Source organism: Muntiacus reevesi, chromosome 1, assembly GCF_963930625.1.
Source record: "Muntiacus reevesi chromosome 1, mMunRee1.1, whole genome shotgun sequence".
Lineage (NCBI taxonomy): Eukaryota > Metazoa > Chordata > Mammalia > Artiodactyla > Cervidae > Muntiacus > Muntiacus reevesi.
In genome coordinates this window covers 123,183,064-123,198,788 of record NC_089249.1, presented here as the reverse complement: position 1 = coordinate 123,198,788, position 15,725 = coordinate 123,183,064, and the positions used below count along the sequence as shown (strand labels likewise).

The following is a 15,725-nucleotide window of genomic DNA, read 5'->3' as shown; positions in this document are numbered from 1 at the left end:
TTTTTATTCGTATGCAAAGGACACAAACTAGGTTTCAAACATTTTTCAAGCACGATTTTCTCCGTCGTGGTCTCTTCTCTTCAGGTTGGGTCCATCGTAGGCGCTGCCTGGCTGTTTGCTGACACTAGCAACAGAGAGGTGCAAGGAAGTGTGGTCAGAGGACAAGAGCAAACGCAGTTTCAATGTAAGGAAATGAGGGAAACAGACCTAAATAGCGCGATGAGTGCACTTGCGAGAAAAGAGCCTTGTAGTCTCCTTTCCTTCCTTTGCTTATCCTGGTGGGTTTAATCAAAAACAAACAAAACGCTCTTGTGAAATATAGTCAACAAAGTCAAAGTTTGGCTAGCTCTCTGTAACTACAAAGAAAAAGTCATCGCAATTAAAAAAAAAAAAATGTAACTTTCATTAACAAGCCCGCCGGAAATCTCAGGTATCAAAGACGCATTAACCCTGGAGCGTCCCCCGCGCGCCGCAGCCGGACGGAGGCAGGCGAGGCGAACAGACGTTCTTTCTCCTCCGAACAGTCACACAAAAGGAGGGCCGCGGAAACTAAAAGTTTCGGGGCCTCCGGCTCGCTGCGCGGAGAAAAGAGAAAACCTGGAGACGGGGTGGGTAAAAGACGCATCCTGGGCGCCTCTCAGAAGTGCAGGCAAGAAAAGAGCTCCCGAGCCTGGAGGGGAAGAGGGGAGGGGACCCCCGAGCTGCAGGCCAGCCCCCGGCGCCCCGCCTCGGAGGCCGGAGCTTCGCGGTCTCCCAAATACCTTTCACCCCGTTCCAGAAATAAAATAAATGTTTTTAAAGTGCGTGTGTGTAGACAGGATGGACAGCGCGCGCCGGAGGAGCGCGCGGAGGATCGAGCGCGCAGTGAGTGGAGTTTGGGGAGGTGGGGGATCGGCAGGGAATGGGTGTGTGGATGCGGAGGGGCGGTGGGGGGTGGACTGAATGCGGAGCCCCGGGACCGAGGTGGGGGGGCGAGTCGACGGGGAGGGGAAAGGAGGGGCGCTAGCCACCACTGGCCGCCTCCGGGGCGCGTTCCGCGTCCGTGCGCGCGCGTCCCTCGCCGCCGCCGCCGCCGCCGCCGCCGCCGCCCGGAGAGCCCTGCGGCCGCCGGGCCGGCGGAGCCGGGGCCGGCCAGTTCTCGGGCGGCTGCTGGGCCACCGCCGCCGCCACCCGAACCTCTCGAGCCCGTAAGTGTCCCCTTTCGCTCCCCTCCCCCTTGCTCGGGTGCACCATCGCCGCAGCTGCTCAAATGGAGTGGAAAATGGCTATTGGGCGGCAATGAGTTATAGATTATCTGCTCCACGTTTTGTACTTAGCAGCCTGTAATCTTCTTTTGAGTTTGCCTGAGCCCTTTGCTGGAAAAATCAGGAGGGAGAGATTTATCCTTTGTCGCTGTACACGCTAATATGTTTATATGATTAGCCGAACTCGCGGGGGTGGGGAGGTGGGGGTTTGGGGCGGAGGAGGAGGCCGAGGAGGAGGAGGAGGCTGGAGGTGACTCCAGTTCAGACCTCGCGGAGAGTCTGTGTCAGGACTTCGCGCTCCCCCGTCTCGCTCCCTCTCGCTCCCTCTCTCTCCCTCTCACTCTCTCTCCCCTCACACACACACACGCAGAGGTACCGGAGCGAAATCGGGAGCTTACCGGAGAATTCCTCGGGATCGTCGGAGTCGGGGGGCGGGGGGGAACCTCCCCTCCGTTGCTGGCGTGACTCTTCCCTACACCTCCCCGCTTCCCCAAGCCCCAGTCCTCGCCTTCAGCCAGTCTTGGGGGGGGGGGGGGCAGCGGTCAGCGTTCCACCTCGGCCCAGGGACCCGCAATGTGAGGAGGGGCCGCTGCCGTCTCCCTCCCCAGGCCGCAGGGTCGGCTCGAGGGATGCCAGCCCGGCCGGCGCGGACGGCGGGCTGAGTGGCTTCGCCTGACGAACTGAGTTGGCCTCGCGCCGCCGGCGTCTGCTCGCCCCTCCCGCGTCTGCCGCTCGGAGGGGACACTCAAGTCTGCGCACCTCTGTCGGGCTCTTTCCTCCGTCACCCCTCTCCCTCCGCTTCCCGAATTTCTGATCTTTCTGAAGAAGCGTGCGGTCTGGGGGCGCGCGCGCGCGTGTGCCAAAGACGCCTCTCGTTGAGCGGTGTGTGGGAAACTGCAGGAAAATGTTGACCTAACCCCAGGAGCCGCCCGGCGCTGGCTGCTCGGCTGGAGGAGGAGGAGGCGGCGGCGGCCAAGCAAGAGGACGAGCCGAGCCGCGGCGCTGTGTCCGGCCGGCGAGTCGCGGCGCTGCCTCCCGCGCGGACTCGGCGGCCGGCCTCGGCCCTCGCCGGCCCGGGTGGCCGCAGCCCTCTGCGCCTCTCCCCGCGCGGCCCCTGCGCCAGACGGCCCGCCCCCGGGGCGCGCTCGCAGACCGAGGTAAGAGCCGCGGGAGCGAACAATGTGCCTCTGTGCCGGGCTTCGGAGACCTGTTTGCTTTGCGCCATCCGCACGGGGGTGGATGCTGGAGGTGTAGGGAGCCGAAGGTGAGTTGGGGCTGCGCTGTTAAAGTTCGGCGGGGCCAAGAGGGAGAACGGCGCGGGCTCGGGCCACTCGCCCCCACCTCCACCTCCCCCTCCTCGGATATCGATCCGCAGAACTCCCCTTCCTGCCCAGCCTGCTGCCGCTTCGCCCTGCCAGTGTCGTGAAGTCCTCTTGGTTACAGCCTAGTTGCACGGGGCCCCGGGGGGGACAGGGGAGTGTTTTTTGATTTACTGAGAGTCTGGGTCAGAAGGTGCCGTTCGCTCTTTCACAGCCTGTCTGGGGAGGCAGAAAGTGGGGCGCGCCCCCCGCCGGAGGCCCGGCGGGGAGCTCGCCCCTGTCCCCCCCGCCCCTCCTACTTGCAGATCCGTCCGGGGCTGTGAGTGGAGCCGGGAGGCCGAGCGTTGGGAGCGAGTTCGGGGCAAGTGGGCGGGGGGTGAGGGGCCGACGGGCTGAGTTGTGGTGGGTGGTTGTTGCTTTTCGTCGGTGGTTAGATGGTGTGGAGAGGCGAGGATGACAGCAAAGCGCCGCCAGATGTGGCCAGGCCGGCACGGGGGCTGGCAACGATTAAGGGCGGCGGGGCCGAGCACCCGGCGGGCCCCTGGGAGGCCAAGTGCCTCCCGCACCCGCAGTGAGAGGGCAGCAGCGGGCTGCGCTGGGCCTGCGGCCGGAGTTACGGGGTGTGGGCTTCTGGGCTTGGCGCTGGGGCTGTGAACTTCTGGAAGCCTGGTTTGTGGGACCAGGGTGCCGGGTGGGGAGCTGAGGGGGAAAAGGCGTGGGAGGGCCGCGAGGCAAGGGAGACCCCCCCCCCCCAACTCTTAGCGCGCTTAAACGAGCGTGGGCTCTTTGCTTGGCTGGGGCCACCCGGCTCTCCTGCGGACAGGCGAGGGCGAGGGGAGCGACAGAAGCGCCTCAGCAGTGGGGAGGCACTCCTGCAAGACTCCTTCGCTAGGGATCTAGAAAGTTTGTTCCTTTCGCCAAACTACGGGGCTTGGCTTAGGAGAAATCGTTGGAAGCTTTATTTTGTGCCAAGGCGGCTATGAGCGGCTGCTAAGGCACGGTTTTCTTTATCCCTAAATATTGTTTTAATCCCCTCCTCAGCCTGTCCTCTGAAAGCATAGTTGGAGGGACAAGCCCTGCGGTGTCAGTCTCCTTTCCCCACCTTCTACGGACTCCTCCCCCCAACCTATCCTTTCCCCCTTCGCTGGCCCCCTCATTCCGTTCTTCCCGATGCAAACTGTTTTGTCTCAGATTCAGACCGAGGAAATGTTTTCCTCCTGTTTCTTGAAAGGTGTCAGGCTGCTTAGCAGCTTCTCCAAGCAGCCTGGGAGCGTCTGAGCCGCAGCCACCAACCATATGGTTCCCGTTACAAAGGCCAGGTTCTTAGGCACTCTCCTCCGCGCCCCGCCCCCGATTCTTAAATTTTCTTCTGCATTCTTTACACGGTGTGTACTTCTCTCTTTCAGAGGCGTACATTAACGGACATGGTTGGTCCATTCATTTTCCTGTCAATGTTTGTGTCTGGAACGGGCCCCACCGAGTTTGCTCTTTGCTCAACTCAAGAGTTACACACTGAGGAAAAGTCACATCCGTTTGGTAAATAATTGCCTGTTGGGATGTCTTTTATTAAATCAAGTTTGATCTTGGGCAGACCTTAAAAGATGGGCACCAAGGAGGCAATCTGCCTCCATGGCAGAAAAATCGAATGGTTTGCGTGGTGTCTTTGGCAACATTCCCAGTTGTGATGGGACTCTTGACCTAGGTAAAGGGTAACTTTGTAACTTAAATTTAGTATCTTTGTAATACTTGAGAAACCCTTTATAAGAAAATATACTTCTGTTCAGGTGTGTTGTGGAACTTTTTGTAGTCCCTCGCCTCCACCCTCCAGTACGTTTATGCACGATAGAATGCTGCAGAACAAATGTTCTGTTGTTTAGTTTCTTCAGACATTCCGATTCTCTCCTTTTGTTGCTTGCTTCTAAAAGAGGTGCCATTTCACATCATTCTGCACAAATTGTTTGAATTAATGCAAGTGTGAATTCTTACCGTTTGAAGGGGACTATTAGCATATCAAAGGTTTCTTAGCTTCAGCTCAATTGAGAAAACTTCAGCCTGTCTTCCATTTGCTTCCAAGTGGAGGCCCAAAGGGCAATGAGAATTGTAAAGGGTAAAAATAGGGAGGTGGATTCAGGCCGTGTTTCTGAACTTATACTGTTTTGTAATTATGTGAGCTAAAAACATTGTCTGTTGCTGTGGAGCCCTTGCAAATGGAAAGACAATTATTTTCTATTGATAAATGGTTTGTTCCTAGAAAAAGAGTGACCTTTTATTTTATGAGAGTCACTGTTGCCTGTTTTTTGGGGTCCCTTCAGTGGAAGAGAGAGCGAGAAAGCTTTTCCTGTTAACTTAATACTTTTCTAAAGTCTGCACTTTGTTATATTAGTAAAATGGCTGAGAAAGTCTTTTAATTAATGTATAAAGCGATAGAATCTTGTGATGAAAGGACACTCATTTGTATACTCAGGAAACTTTAATACACTTGCTAAATTTATAGGTAAAAAAAAGTCCGTGGAGAGTTTTGAGTATTAAAAACAACATAAACTTGGTTAATGCAACTTATGTTGCAAGTATAAGTTTGAAAAGATTTCGAAGTGATACCCAGATTTTTCATGAATTGTATATGGAGATAATTGCTTAAATATTGATTTGTTTTGTCTCAAATTTTTGTATTTTATTGAATAATAAGCTCTGGAAGTCAGCTTAGAGATTTTTCTTCATATGTATATAGCATATACTAATGGCTTTTTTTGCCCTTGCAGAGAAGTATGTTCTCTGAATTTCTTTAAACAACTCAATATCTGTGAATAAAGAAATAAATAACAGGTACTTAGGTCATTTGGGTTATTTTATGGCAAGCAGATGGGCCAAGGGAGAACTATTATCTTCAACTTCTGGGGAAATATTGGTTTTATTTATTTAGCTTTAGATTTTCTAAAACCTCATTTTAGGATGAAAATGAATCTCAGGGATGGTTTGGAGATTTGTAAGCACATATCTCTTATAGTTCTACCTTTGATGGTTGGTTGATTTTTGAACATGAACTGATACCCCTTCATTAGAGGGGGCTTTTTTTTTTTTTTTTTTTTTTTTAAAGGACGCATTCAGAAGTCCTTGTTTTCCTTTTAAAAGTGAAAATTAATAAAAAAGTTTTGGAGAGAAAAATAACCATTAATCACCTAATACTGTAAGTCTTCAGTGAAATAGGATGATAGTTTTTTTTTCAGATTAAGATGAAAACTTTTTTAGTGGCATTCAAATTGTATATTATTACCCTGAAATCATTTTATGATAGTTTATTTATCTGATCTCTTCAGTTGTCTGAGAAGTACTTTCCAGGTAAAAAAGCCCACATTGATGTAATTGCTATTATTGCACTTAAGTTGCTGTTAACTAGCCTGCTTTGAATGCAGAGTGCTATAAAGAAAACACATTATCCTTTAAAGCTATTAGTGATAATCTAAAAATTGTCTTGAAAACATTGCTCTTCATTTTATATGAAGGTGAACCTGAATTCAGCAAATCTCTAAAGGTGTAAAATGCAGTGAAAAGATTTTTCAACATTTAGATGACAAAATTGGACTACTTAGAGAAAAATTAATGTGTTGTAGAAGCACTTCAACTGCCATTTTCAATCACTGAGTTACTATGTGTTGGCAACAGAAAACAAATTTAGAAATGCAGATAGCTCTGGGAGCAGGTAGTTGGGAAAATCAGAATATTGAATCATGTGGGGTAGAACAAACCAATTACTTGAGGTTTGGACTTGAAGATTTCCAATAAATATAGTTTTTCCAGGCTTTTGATTCTCTGCTTTATTAATGGACTAATATCAAAAACAGACAAGAAAACTTCCAGATGTTATAAAAACTAGTATACATAAACAGATCTCACATAGAGTACTCTAAGTCTTAATTTAAGGCAAACAGTTGGGGTTTTTATTGCTACAGTTTTCACAATGAGCAGAAACGTTAACACCAAGCTTCTGGGCGTTTCCTTTCTTAAAATTAGCAAGAGGATCACTTTAAAAGCCAGGTTTACTTAGGGTTAGAACTTTTGTTTGATCATTATTTGAGCTTTGTGTGTTTTATTAAAATCTTTAAAATAATATTTTATCTTAAGTAATATAGGAATATATGAGTTAAGACAAATGTTGGAAAGGTCAGAAGATCACTAGAAGCACACCATAGTGATAAAATGTTATTGCTATATTTTCTATCAAAATATTTATTTGACCTAACTTTTGTGAATAAATACTCAATAACACTGAGTTTACTGACAAGTGTAGTATGAAATGAAGAGAGTTTTGCAGTCATTTTTTCAAGGAATGAGCCGAACCCTACCTGGTAGAAATCTGTTCTCATGTTAATGAGAATCCATACCACTCGCACAGATTAACAGCACATAGATTAGTTTTGGAAATTTGAAGAATTTAGTGTCCTATAGGATTGCTATTTAAAAACAATAACTTTAGCTGCTAGACCTGGAAAGGACTTAAAATCCTGTTTTGGTCATATCAGTTACTTAGGTAATTTGTTTAAGTATTAGTTCACATTACCTTAACAGATAGAGGTTTTGTAACTATTTACAAGAAAGATGAAAGCATTTCTTATTTTAAAGATAGACTAAAATCGTAGCTTCGTTAAATCCTCTCTTATATAACACTAAATAGTCTGTAGCCCCACCCAAATATTCATCTCTTCAATAATTCTTGATTGAAGGTTGAAAGATTGAAAAGTATTTGATCATCTGGATTACTATAATTAGACTTAATGTTATCAGAAAAATTGAAACTGTTATTAAAATCTTTTTGCTACCTAAGATTGGTGAAGAAGTGGTTATTATTATTTGTTAATGGTTTCAGGAAAAAGGTAAGGACATTTATTAATTTAGAGATAGTTACTACTTATTAGAATTATGGAATTAGAATATTAAAGTAATATCATTTTTCTTGACATGATGTGATAACTTTTAAAGGAGTAACTACAACTAGGATCTGATTCCTAAATTTTATTCAAGACTTCAATGTTGTATGTTAAGTTTAATATATAGGTTTTGTTAAATATATGTTATGAATTATGAGGGCTTCCCTGATGGTTCAGATGGTAAAGAATCCACCTGCAGTGCAGGAAACCTGAGTTCCATCCCTGGGTTGGGAAGATCCCCTGGAGAAGGGAATAGCTTACCCACTCCAGTATTCTTGGAGAATTCCTTGGACAGAGAAACCTGCTGGGTTACAGTTGATGGGGCGCCCATGGGGTCACAGGGTCAGACACAAATGAGCGACTGAGTAGGCATGCACGCATAAATTATGAAAATCCCTTAAATGCTGTTTTGATGTAAGTAGGTATTTTTTAAGTGGATCCTGGTGTAATGTAAGAAAAAGTCCTAAATGATAAAAATTATTAAAAATTTTTTTAGGGTCATTTATCTGATGTACTAAATGTAGGCAATAATTTACACTTTCCAATGGATTCTTACCAACAGTTTTTTAAAAGCTATTTTTACCAGAAAAATTCTCGGATTTTGTAAATAAAAATTATCTTCCAGAAAAGGTAGAGCAAATGAAGAAACCGCTTAACACCTGCAAGTAAAGTGCAGCTTATAGCAAAATGCTATTGATTGCTTTGGAAGCACAGAGCAAGTTTAAATACAGTTTGTTTAATTACAACAAAAATGCAGTTTTATAAAGTAATATAGTTTGTCTTTGTAAAGGATTTTATGCATTGTGTGGTGGTAAGTAAAATCCCATCACAGTTGTATAAATTTGTTCAATTACCAGACGGCTAAAAGAAAAAAAAAATCAATTTACTTTGAAAAGCAGCAGAAATTAGATTACCTTGGTTAGTAGGAACTTGCCAGCACTGTCTCAATTGCTTAATGATATCAAAAGTTACCATGTTTCACAGTGTAAGAATATTGGCGCCTGCTTATATACACATACATCTTGTTTACTTGGGGACTTTCGTTATGGGAACCTTTTTTCTGTTTGCTTTCCTTTTTTTTTTTTTAAATGGAAGCTATTCCATGACATTGTTGCTTTTCTGGATTTCTAGAATTTGTAATCCATTGATATTTCACCTCATTGTAGTGGAAAATCAGATGTAATTTTATGAATCAAAAGACACTTATCCATCAGTAGTGATAGCTAGGTTATTATCAGCCAAAGAAACACGTAATCGAGATATTTAGTGACTCCAGAATTCCACTGAACTCTAAATCTTAAATTTTCGTAGCAGTAAAATGGCATGGGATTCATCCGAGCAGATAGCTAGGCGCCTGTTTTGTCACCACCTGGATTCGTTCTGGCACCCAGATTTACTGAAGTGCAAGGACAGGCGCAACTGCTCTTCACAGCCACCCGGTTGTTTTTAGGTCATGAAGTCAACTTCCTGGAATTTCTGGGGAAACCAGTTGAAAAGGGAGGACAAATGTCACTTTAAATAGAGATGTTTAAATCAGATTTCTGCCTGAGGGTAAAATTTAGGACTGTTTTAGCCCGGATGTAATGTCTCCCTCTACAGAGCACAGCATTAATCACGACCTGACAAGAAAACGTATGCTGAGCAAAACGGGCCCCTGTTGGTCTTGCCATTGATTTTTTCCCAATCTGTGAGGAGTCCATTATAAACATTAAAATTCACACCCAGGGATTACACCTTAATCTTTGAATTTCAATATTTCAAAATGAGTTCCTTAAAAAAGAAGCCTCCTTAAAGCTGAAAATTCTTTGGGAGACTTTTTAAAGGATAGTTTCAGTACTTTAATAAACATAGATTAAACAAGATTAAAAAGCAGGCAGGTTAAACAGAAGTTAACTTCCTGAAATAATAACCAGATCTTAATTCTATTTTAAGATGCATGAAGTAACTGAAATTTTTTTTGTCAGGTAGCTGTGAAAAGAAACAGGGATAAAAACAGTTTTTAAATTTGAGAGAGAAGTTGAAAAAATGGTTAACTTAAGACTCTGATCAATTTGGTCACATATTACTTTGTTAGAACAAAACCAGATACAACCTTGTATCTTTTTCTGGATGAATAACAAAAACTTTAGCCATTGTAGTAGCAAAGAAGAATGCATTGTGAGATATATAATAAAAGAGGAAGGATTTAATTTTGTCCTTTTAGTTACTAGATAATAGTCTAACTCTTTTCTTGGTCAAATGTGTACAAACATGTAGGTACATAAACATACATTTTCCTTTTTGTTCCTTTGTATACATCAGTATTAATCGACAGTTACTGGCTAAAAATTAGCACAGAGGCAAGTTTAAAATGTAAAATGATTAAGATATCTGTTTTTAAACTGACTTTGAAAATGATATGACTTGATCTCTGTTTTGTTCTCAAAGGTATTTCCTGCCTTTAGACTATTAAATTCTTGTGCTATGCACACTTTGCCTTATTTTGTAGGTGATTTTGCATCAGTCCACACCCTAAACAGATTATTACACTGAATTTGGGTGACAGAATAATCTAACCCCAATTACTGTCAAAGATGGCTCTTGGCTGTCAGGGGCGGTCTACGTGACCTTGCATTTGACTCATGCTTTCTCTAGTAGAGGATAGTAAGTAGGGTCTATCTGTAGAGAGAGGTAAAAGAATTCTTTCTAGTTAGTTTATAAAGTGAGCTTTAATCATTTATTCTTAAAATTAAATACTGTGACATCATTTCTTCACATAATGGGTAAGTTTACAAGATTTTCGATAAGGTCTTTAGTTGATAGATTATTTCTGTTTTATGTAGATTATATTTACTTAGTTGTCAACTACAAGTTACTACATTAAAAAAAAATCATGTTGAAAGCTATTTTCCCTGTGTCTTTACTTCGAAGTAAGGATTTCTTCTTGGAATTTTATTTCTTTATTCCACTGGTACCTTCCTTGCAGAAATTTTATTCTGTGCTTTAAAAGTCTAACATTTTTTACTGTTTACTATTGTTGTTATTGATTAGGTATTACAGAACACATTTTTTATATAGCATTTTCTTCACTCATCTTTTTAACCTCAGGATGCTTACGGTGTATTTTAAATCTTAAAATTCTTGACTTTTCTATGGTTTAAAATGTTCAAGGCAGCTTGGGAATTGTTAATTTTGATGAGGTAAGCTTTTGTACTTATATCCCAGTGATTGCACATATTTTCATGGAAATTGATAAAATAGTGTATTGAATGAAGCATTGATCCATTTTATATATCTTGCTCCATTTTGAAAAAGATGGGCGTAATCCTAAAACACTTGATTTTGCTTCATATGCATCAGCAAATAAAAATTATACTAAATTTATAATATCCTTGATATTTTCACCTTCACTAAGGACACAGTTGTTTTTGCCCTTTTCCAAGTTCTGCTGCTTGTGTGAAAGATTTTTACTGTTTAGGTGCTTTCTCTTGACAGTGCTCTCGATGAGCTTTATTATGGGGACGGCCCCTCCCTTTGTTTTTTTCTGCTGCAAATGCTTTGTCACCCTTAGGCTTTGGAACCCACTTTTTATATTGCCTTTGATTTTAAACTAGGTCTGCAGTCTGAATATTTACAAATATAAGTGAAACAAAATTTTATTTCTTCCTCTTAAGCAAAAATCTCACTAAAAATTCTGCTTATTATAAGTTGCTTTTCCTATTAACCTTATTTTCTTTATTAATTGGAAAAAAGAAATATAATTGATATCTGTATATTTCTGTATGTTTTAGCATGAAAATTAGCATATCTTTCATCATATTTTGTTTAATAATCTTAGTTTAAAATAATCACTTTTGATAAGCTTTTATCAATTCATGTATAGGTAAGTCAAACAATTTGCATCAAATTTACAATCACTGCTTATACCTTATAAAGGTGGGGTATGCCAAAAATCTTAAAGGAGAGAGGAATCAAAAAGAAACATTTTTTTGGCAACACCTTGCCCCAAGACTTTGAAATGGTTTTTAACTTGGCTTTTTTTTTTTCTTCATTGACAAGGATCCATCTTATCTCTGTATACCTGGGCAAAGGAACATGGCAGAAAAGGAGAATGTGTAAACAGAAATCTAAAACAGATTCTAAAAAAGATATTATGGAGAGATAAAGAAAGAACATTTTTGGAAAGCAATTGAATTTCTTTATTTGTACTGAATTAATGAAAATACATTTGGTTTTCAAAAGTAAATATTCTCTGGGTTAGATTTATGAGTTATTCTAAATAAAAAGAAAATGTAGTTGTTACTGTAGTTGTTTAAATATGATTTTTTATCTTTGACTGTGAATCAGTCCTAAGAAGCCACTTTTGATTGCTTTCTTTGCATTCAGTAGATGCACCTGGTAGGTCTTGGGCAGCTTTGGTTTGGGTGAATTGCCAGTTTCACACTGGTACTGTAAGCAAGGTAATGCTTTCTTTTCCTTGAAATACACTGTGAGAGTACCTCTGGGTGAAATGTGAAAAGTTTGTGTATCCTGCCTGCTCTCACTGTGTTCTTAACCAAGTTGATGGGCAAGAATGATCATACTGAACCACAGATTTTCAGGAGCAGTTATTTATCTAGTAATTGGTAAGGAGGAGGAATAATGCTAGGTAATAGTATTTTTATACAATTATGTCCTGCATCTTTACCACACAATTGCCTACATGTTTCAAATATTTTTGCTAACCTTTGTTATTACCTGTAGAGGGAGCTTGCATATGAGATAAAATAATCAAGGCAGTATAAATTGATCATTTCCCTTTTATTAACATTATTTTTGTTTGAGAAAAATTGTTCTAAGGAAAATAAAGCATTTTGAGATTAGCCAAATTCTAGTGAAATTTACAGTAATAAATGCCAGATTTTTATAATTTTCTGTATTTACAGATTACAGATATACTTTTTACTTTTTCTTAATTAGTAAAATTTCCTAGAAAGATAATGAAGATAGTGAATCATGTTCATCTTGAAATTCTGCTTTTTTGAAATGATTGACCAAAGTTCTGGGAGGATGGTTGCAGATATCTTCTGCTTTAATACCTAATTGTTAAAAGAGATTAAAAAATTGTAGATAATTTTCCAGATTATGCAAAATATAAAACAATCAGTTAATGATAAGGAGTAAATTACCTTCCTCTATATTAGTAGATCAGATTAGATTTGTTGCATGTGGTGTTTTCTGAAAACAAAAATGATGACCTGGATTAGTGATTTTTACTTGGAAAGATGGACTGATTTGTGCAGTGACACTTAAAACGGGTAAACTACTAATAAGGACCTTTTATTAAGTAGGTTAGAAAACTGCTGTCTAGCTTAGTAAAATATAAATGCAGATCTGAAAGACTGCTTAATTAGAAATAGGATTTTGTTTGTGAACCCCGTGTCAACTAAATTTCTAAAAAATTATTAACCAGATACTCAGAAATACTAGAGAGTTTTGCAAGCAGGTGTTTTGATAATCTAAATGGAAAGCCTGTAGGAGCATTTGGATCAAATTTTTAGTGAGCAGATTTTTCAAATTACCTGCATATATTTAATTGTGCCAGGAAATATAAGGATAGGATATCATGTTAAATTCTACTAAAAATGAATCATTTTAATTTTACATTTTGGTATGGTAGAATTATAAGAATTTGCTTGTTAGGAGGAGGAAAGGTTATCTACTTAAGAATACTTGAAAAGAGATATGATAGTTTATTTTTTCCTTAGTTTACCAAGGGATGAGATGACAAAAATATTTACTTTGTGTTTTAAGAGACTGTTTCTGGATGAAATTTACTGTTGTGGGTTTATTATATTATTAGCTAATCTTTACTAATGTGAAAAGTTGAGTTATTCACGACTATACTGAATGCCTCTCTAAGTATGAAAACTGTTGTCTAATAAGGAGATTTATGGTAGTGGCATGGGCTTTTGTGTAAGTATTACCTTCTCAGCATGGTCATGTATTATCTTAACAAGTCTGTGCTACATTGATGCAGAACATATCAGGGTAAGAATATTAGCAACAGCAATTATGTTTCAATAGGATTACATGCTATGTTTTACAAAAATATCCACACGCTCCTTTCCATAAAATTATGAATAAATATCCTGTACTGCCAACTTTGCTTCATTGCCATGAACAATATACAAAGAGATTTCTTATCATACCATATCATAGTTGGTGCTAAATATGATAGGCACTGGAATACAGAATCTGATATTATAGTTCATTACTCTTTTCCCTTAAATGCCACACCTCCCTTCACAGTGAGCTAAGGGTTACTAGAGAAAATTCATTCCAGGAAAATTATTACGTGAGGAACAGTAACTGTCACAGAGTACATAACTTCTGTGAGGTTATTGAAAGGCACAGCTAGGGTAAGTTCTACCCGTTTGTCTTTAATCTAAAGGTAGACTACTGAGCGACTTTTAAAATAATGAAATTTGAATTAATTGTGAAGAAAGTGTGCTAGTGAAAAGTTAAATTATTGCTGTAGAAAGATTATTGTTATTATATTGAGGATGTTTATGATGAGAAAGTTAATTGGCAGCTGCTTTTCCATTTAAAATAACCCTGGCATTCTTGGTAAATAACCAAAGAAATTTATATTAAGCATTCAGGAATGAACAATAAAAAAGAATATGAACTATGATAAGACATCATGTCATTTGTATTAATGTAGAATATAAATTGCTTCTGCATCTATATGAGCAGATTGCTTTTTTAAATAAGATACGAGTAGACTACAATATAAAGAAAAATTCTCCAGATATAGTAATAGTGTTATGAATGTATATTTGAAATAATAAAAATAGAAATTCTAATTTAAAAAAAAGACGATATATTTTATGCTGTTTGAACTGAGTTAAATATTTTAACGTTTAACATCTTAAACACATTAACAAAGCTATATCTAAATAATAAAAATCAAAGTAGACTCTAAATAATATTTATTCAAAATTTTATATATACCTATTTGAAGAACCTGGAAATGCAAAACTATGAGCTGCATGTTTTAATAACTATGTCAGAAAATAATTTTAAAATATACGTTAAATTGCCTTATTACCAGAATTTAAAAACTATAGCTTTCATTTTAATTGTAAAAATGAACAGTGTCTTTTTGCCTTTACGTTTCAAAGGCATTTCTGATTGTCTATTTGGTAGATTAATTCAAATTGAAATCTAACAGATGTTTAAAATGTTTATTATGTACACTTTGTATGGTATGATTTTGTGACATTCTAATATTGCTAATTCAAAGGTTTATTAAAGAGTGAAAATGTTTACGACCTTAGAATATCAAATTTCTATTCATTTTAATAAGCAAGTTATAAGATATTAGGTATTTTTAATAAAAAGTATGCTATTTTTATCAACAAAGATATTACAAATTACTAATAATTTAGATTTAATTGTATTACCTTATAAATGTCTAACACCTAAGCAAATACCTGAAATTAAAAAACACCGATGGTTTTTACTTATGGACAATTTTATCTCTTAAATTTGGTTTTCATATTTCAATGTAAATGTGATCATTAATCATATGGATGATTTATATTTCTGTTTTAATAGATACCTTTTTTTAAAAAGATATCTTCTGTCTTAAAAGGTATCTATTGTCATTTAATGAAATTTATTAGAAGAAGGAAAAGAAAACCCATTGAATCATTGAATTTTTGTGTAATTAAAAAACTTTTTTATTTAATGCTCTTTTAACCAGTTTATGGATTCAAGAGGCATTTTTGTTTTGACCAAATGTAAGTCAAAGCAGAAAGGTAGTTATTATTACTCATTTGAGTGGCCCTAAGTAAAACGTTCATTTAGGTTGGGAAAAGGCTTAAATCCTGCATTTTACTGTTTGTTAGGGCATCATAACAAATGCTTTGTTATCTCTTAGAGTAATTAATTAATCAGGCCCACAATATCTGGTATAAAAATAAATACTGGATCCTTGAAATTAACTTGAATTACATTTCAAAAAAGTCTTCATTTTAACTCTTTGCTATGTGGGATTTGCTTAACAGCTGCAGCACACTAATGTATTTAAAAACACAGTTCTCAAAGCACTTTTCTGTCTTTATGATCTATATAGGAATTAATGGTTGAGTAGTGCTTATAAAATATTTTGTAGAATTGTGGTGATGTAGAATTATAATAAACTTGATGTTCAATCATAACTTTTATGCTTGGCTGTTTTAATAATGTAGATTCTCTCCCTCTGCCCGGTGTCT

General features: G+C 39.4%; 1 protein-coding gene across 10 annotated transcripts in view; it reads left to right on the top strand.

Annotated features, from left to right (window-relative positions):
- The first annotated feature begins 498 nt into the window (after positions 1–498).
- Positions 499–15,725, top strand: part of ADGRL2 (adhesion G protein-coupled receptor L2) — a 203,017-nt gene continuing 187,790 nt past the window's right edge. For 5 of the 10 annotated variants that reach the window (XM_065910300.1, XM_065910378.1, XM_065910371.1 and 2 more), the window contains exon 1: positions 2,266–2,401. The gene's annotated coding sequence lies outside the window, so the exon portion shown is untranslated. The other 5 variants (XM_065910337.1, XM_065910346.1, XM_065910309.1 and 2 more) reach the window with 5 other exon arrangements.